General features: G+C 32.5%; 1 long non-coding RNA gene across 1 annotated transcript; it reads left to right on the forward strand.

Moving 5' to 3' along the window:
- The first annotated feature begins 1,682 nt into the window (after nucleotides 1-1,682).
- Nucleotides 1,683-2,636, forward strand: LOC112094327. The gene is made up of 3 exons (XR_002903474.1): nucleotides 1,683-1,752; nucleotides 2,330-2,390; nucleotides 2,526-2,636. It is a non-coding gene; the product is annotated as an uncharacterized LOC112094327 (long non-coding RNA).
- Nucleotides 2,637-6,274: the final 3,638 nt, after the last annotated feature.

The following is a 6,274-nucleotide window of genomic DNA, read 5'->3' on the forward strand; positions in this document are numbered from 1 at the left end:
ATATTATGTATCTGATTATTGTTAATAGTGATTTCATTTTTTTATGTTGTTATCTGCCTTAACATTTCGAACCTTACTTTTTCTCTCATGTTGTTTTCTGCTCTAATTCTTTCTTTCTGATATCTTCTTACCTTACATGTTTATTTTCTTTCTTCTCTTGTTTCTGTTTCATCTATTTTATCACTGTTTTCACTTTTCTTCTTCGAACTTATTTTATTTTTTCTTAGGCTATTATTATTTTTTGGTGATGATGAAGTATTTTTCTTCTTTTGTTGCCATGTATCAGGTAATTGTTAGTAATGATTTTGCTATCTTTGATGTTGCCCAAATTATTTAAGATTTATGCAAATATGATCCTCTTCTCCAACTTCTTTTTGATGTTCTTCCTATGGCACACTATCTTTTCTCCCTTTCCTTTTCTCTCTGTGACTTTATAGGACTTAATATTTTTGACATTTTTCTTTTGTCATGTCCTTTTTCTCCTGTTATTTATTCTCTTTAATTTCTTCTAACCTCACGTCTTTTTTCTTCTTTTTCCTCCTGTTTCTGTTTTCATCATTTCATTACTATTTTCATTTCTTTGATATTCTATATAAATCCTATAATAATTTAGTTGGTAGCTGTCGATACCCAAAATTTTACAGGGTATCAGCCCGGCCCAGATCTAATAAATACAACTCCAGGTATGGTACGTGGACCCAAGCCACATTTTGGGAACTTCTATATGGGCCGTGGTTTGGCATGCTAAGGAATGTGACCAGACCCATTTTATCCGACCTAATTAGGTCCTTGGCCCACTTGGGGTGGTCTTGGGTCTATGAAGGAATTAGGATAATGTGGGTTATGGAGGAAATTAGACGAGGTAAGACCAATTGTCCAAACTTAGAGTTGTTATTTGTGCAATTCCAGGCTTTCATGAATACTGTGCACTACGATAACCCTTTACCCGTTCCTTCACCTTTTCCCTCAAAAAACAACAAACTCTCTCTTCCCCAAAAAACTAGAAGAAGACAAAATATACACAAATAAGAGAAGGCAAACCTTTGACCACTTGGCTGCCATCCTCTAAGCTCACCCAAAAGGGCCACGGAACCCCATTGGCTGCCCAATAACCCACTTATTCATCTTTTTGGTAACCCTTCCTCTGTGATCGACGAAAGCTATTATTAAATCACATTGAAAATGCCTTACCGACGAAAACTATCATTAAATCACATTAAAAATGCCTTACCGACGAAGACTTTTGGGGAGATTTCAGCCAAAGTTTAAAATGGTTGGAGGGAAAAACTTCCCCCTCCTCACCACGTTCCTTGTATATACTAAAGAAGAGCAGGAATCACGGTTGCCTGTACAGTATATGAACAGTGAATTCTCATATTTGCCCCTCCTTGCTGAAGACTAAGGCCCGGTTCACTTCACTTATTCGAGTTTAGAATTTGAGTTTTTTATAGTAAAAAGCTATCACAAACAATCACATTTAACTTTTTTGTTACAGTAAAAAACTCTCATATAAAATTACATCTCAACTCAAATTTTAAACTCGAATCAGCGAAGTGAACGAGGCCTAAATTTTTTAATGTCCGTTGTGTCTTGTTTTTGCCCTTCTTCTCGGTCTCTCTCTTTTGGTTTTTTGCCCCTGTCGTTTTGACTTCTATGGATCCTTTTCTCCTGCGATTTTGAGGCTCTTTTTTTTGTGCAATCTTCTTGGTCTTTCTCATTTCCTTTTCGGTTTATGTTCTTTTGCCTTCTCCGGTCTCCCCCGCGATCCCTTTTTGATTTTTTGTTTCAGTTGTTTTTGCTTAGAATCTTCCATTTCCTCCTTTAAAGTTTTGGTGCTTTTCTTTCTTTTGTATCATTCTCGCAGATCCTTCATCTTGGGTTTTCCAGTCCCATTTTTGTTTGCCCCTTTTTTCCCCCGTTTTTTCCCCGGTGTCTTTTTTCTGGGTTGTTCTTGATTTGTCTCCTTTCCTTTTTGGTCTCTGTCATTTTGCCTTCTTTGCTTTGCTTTATCTTGGCTTCTTCAATCCTTTGTTGTTTTTTTGGCTTTGCTTTGGAGTTTTTGTCTCGATTTTTTTTTTAGTCCAGAAATTGGGAAGTTTCAAATTTAGGGTTTTTATGTGTCTTTTTTTCTGCGTTCTTTCATAATTTGTATTTGTCATTTTTGTTGGATTTCCCCTGTGTTTTACTGCAGGATTCTTTCATTGTTCTTTGTTGGTCCTGTATCGGCTTGATTTTTTTTCCTCATGCATGTTTCGTGCAAGTTTTTTCATGGTCAACAATGTCTATTGCAGTTCTTTGCTGATTGATAGGTGATCTTGTGTTCATGCAGGCGGTTGATCTTTGGCTTTGATTTGCGCTGAGAGAGCTTATGAAGATCGGTGCATTCTATGGTAACTCATTTTGTGCCACGTATGGATAATACCTGATTTTTCTTGCGTACTTTTAATCATTAAGATGATGATCTGTGCTGCCTACATTTTTGAGTTGTCTTCCTACTACGATGATTTGTATCTGTTCTTCTGCAGGCATATTAAATGACTTTGTTCTATTATTCAAAATCCGTCCCTATTTTGCGAAGAAAATTTTTTTGCCTCTTCTGTTTGCTGCCTCTTATCTTTTTTTCCCCTGTAATTTTTTGCCCCTTCTGTTCTGGTCTTCTCTGAAGGTAAATGTAGTATTCATTTTATAATTTAATAAAGAAATTTTTATCCCTTATTTAATGTAGTGTGCATTATTATGTGTTATCTAATTACAGGTACGTGTTATCTAATCACAGGCCATTTGTTGATATTTCATACTTTACTCCTTATTTATCAATGTTGCTGCTCTTCATGCATTTATCATGTACATTTATTTGCCTTTCCCATGCGCTTGATATTTCTTCTCGTTTGTTTCATCTTTGATAATTTACTACATAGCTCCGTTGATCATTTTTTGCTTTCTTTGTATATCCCTGTCTCTTTGACTAGCTGTGTTGAGCTTAGCTTCCTCCATGATCATTAACTCCTTTATTTTATTCCCCATCATTTAGTACCCTATTTTTTTATCCCTTTATCTTTGACTACTTCCCTTCTGCTTTGGCTGGTTGATATCTCAAAATTAAGGCAGTGTTTAAGGCGCTCCAGGTACTAGTAACAGTTTAAATTCTGTTATTTAATGAATGTCTACTGTTGATTTGTTAATAAATGCTTTTTTCCTCTTCTTATATCTTATTGCCTACCACCTATATATGCATCTTAATTTCATATCTTTTGTGTCTAGCTGCTATTCTGTTTAAATTTTTTATGTTCCTTTTTCCATCTTTTGTTTTTCCCCTGTTTCTTTTTTCTTTCTTTTCCCGCGTTATCTATTTTATTTACTCCTTTTATATGGCAATGATGGGTATAATTGATCTTTACATGTTGAGTTTAGTGTGATTTGTCCAGGGATTACTGTGAACAAATTTTATTTTCTTGGATTTTGTTTTCCTGTTCATTTTTTATGTCCCTTTTGCTTCTTCTTATGTTTTTACCTTCTTTCCATTGTTGTTTAAGTTCAAAAATTATTTACATCTACATTCCTTTTCTTCCTTCAACATTCCTTCTCTTTTGCAACCCTTATATTTTCTGTCATTTTTATCAAGTTTGCTGCTTTTCTGAAGACTTTAATCATTTTTTGTTTTATTTTTTCTTTCCTTTCCCTCTACTTCATCCTTTTTCTTTTTCTATTTTCTTGCCCTTTCTTTCACTCTTTTTTCTTTTCCCCCCTTTCTTTTTTTCTATTCCTGCTTAAGTACATTTACATTTTCTCACACTTTCAAATTTTCTGGATTCGTTCTTGTCCTCTGCCCGTTTTACACATATAATGAATCTATGTCTTTTTCCTTCCGTTTTGATTCACCTGGTAGTCCCTGAACAATTCAATTTTATACTTTACTCCGGTTGGTCACTTTTTCTGGCACACGAATTATAATCCGTCTGATGAAATATAATACTTTCTTAATGTTCACCTCTTTATGCAGTTGCCCAAAGTAGGCAGCCATAAAAGGACAATGAATATATAAGTTCCAGTATTCATCAGACGTTGCCGAAAATATCAAAAACCTGAGCCATGATTTTGAAATAAAAATATTGTTACATATTTTAATCCTCTCTTTTTTTCCCTTACTGAATCTGGAAATATACATATGAACATATATGTACAATTGTTTGCATCACTATTTTTTCCTTCCTGCCGTCTCGCATCCTATTGAATGACTTTCTGGTCATTTCTCCTCCATGTTGTCTGTGGTTACCATAATGCTCTTCAGTGTTCCTCATCTTTCATCTTTTATATACTGCTTTGACAATTTTGTCATTCATGATCCTTAGTGTTTCTCTAATTACTTTATTTTTCACTTTTTTTGTTGAGTCCTTTTCCCCATGTGCTTTCCCCTTCACTTTCACTGTTTTCTAGACTTGGCCTAAACTACCTGGTAGTTTCGCAACACCATTGCATTTTACTATTACAACTTATCATGCATTGTACATGTTCTATAATTTATATAATAGACATAACGACTTATTAATAGTTATATCACCAAATTTATATGCCATATTCTTGATATAAGAATTATATCATCATATTTCATTATACAGAATCTGAAACTTCGTTACTTCATTTATTTTCTAATTTGATATATCCATTATCTTAATTTTGTGCACTTTTCTCTTTTTAAGATAATTGTCTTTAATGTGCATACTACTTCACTTCTATGATTCTAAATATCTAATCATTGTACTCATTTACATGATTATTGATTTTATTAATTGCTACTAATTTTGATATACTGTTGTTCGCTGCATACAGATTACTTGGATAGCCAAGTTTGGTCTCTCCTGACATTTGAGTAGTTGCTGTTTGATTTTTAGAACAGGATTTATAGCGTTCTAGGTATGAAAAATAGCCTTTACCTATAGCAACCTACTATCTACTCCTGATTCTTAATGCATTGATTTTCTCTTATCATATTAATGTGCATATTTCATGGTTTTCTGCCCTCCTAGATGAAAATCATAAATTTGTAACCCTTTCTTTTTTCGCTTTTTATGTTTTAAGTCCTATTATTCTTTAAGCACATACCTACCTAAAGTATTTGACTTTTGATTCAATCACTTATTTTCCATACACACTTTTTGTGGCGATGATGATTAATAAGAAACTTAATATATTCAGTTTTGTATAAATTCTCTTGAAATTGTTATAAATGACTAGTCTATTTTTATTTTCATTTAGCTTACTGTTTTGCACAAAAATTTTTATACCATCTCAACTTTCTTCTCCCTACATATTTTGATTGCTAATTTGATGGATAACTGTACTTAGCATTGTATTTTACCGGATTTGTTCTTTGTTCCCCCCGCATTTCTCTTTCTGTCCGCGGATGTTTTAGTCTTCTTCACTTTCAATTTGTTCAAATCACGCCTTTGCCCTCATTTATCACAATATATCTAAATATATATAATATACAAACCATTTCTATACTGTAAAAACCACCAATCTCTTATATAATTAATCACTATTGTGTTGTTACCATTATTGTTTTTCATTCTATGGAAAATCAAGAATAGGCAACCACAATTCTCAAATTTTATCACTTTGTCTGTTGTTGTTCCCATTACTTTTTTCCATTTTATGCAAAACTAATAGGCAGCCAGTGACAATTATAAAATAATTGCATTCATCACATTTCATGAAAGATGTTAAATATCTGAGCCACAACTGCTAAATCAAAATGTTATTATCAAACATTTATCTATTCATTCACTTAATCATTTTCTTTCCAATATTTTAACATCTTTTCTTCTTTTTACTATAAAATTTATATAATTACATTGCATCGTCAAAAATTCCTAATCTGTTTGTTTATATTGACGGAAATAGCTACAACACATGAAACTTCATATTTATTTTTTTCTCTGTATGTCATTTTCTTTGTGTATATTTTTTACGTTATTAATTTGTCCTTCACACAGCCCATTTAAGCATTATTAATCTCAGATTTCCATAATCATAAATACATATCATTATTATATATTTTTCCCTATTATTTCATTCTCATTAGATGATAGTGAGAAACATGTAATGTAATAAATTTATCAATTAAATTCATTATTGGCTTTTTTCTATTATTTCCTCCTGATAAGATGATGGTAAGAGAGATGTAATGTAATAAATTTTCAGCTAAATTCATTATTAATCAATTATTATGACTGGAGAATTTTGATATGTATAGAAAAAAAAAATTAGATTAAAC

This window comes from Morus notabilis, unplaced genomic scaffold, assembly GCF_000414095.1.
Source record: "Morus notabilis unplaced genomic scaffold, ASM41409v2 Scaffold352, whole genome shotgun sequence".
NCBI lineage: Eukaryota > Viridiplantae > Streptophyta > Magnoliopsida > Rosales > Moraceae > Morus > Morus notabilis.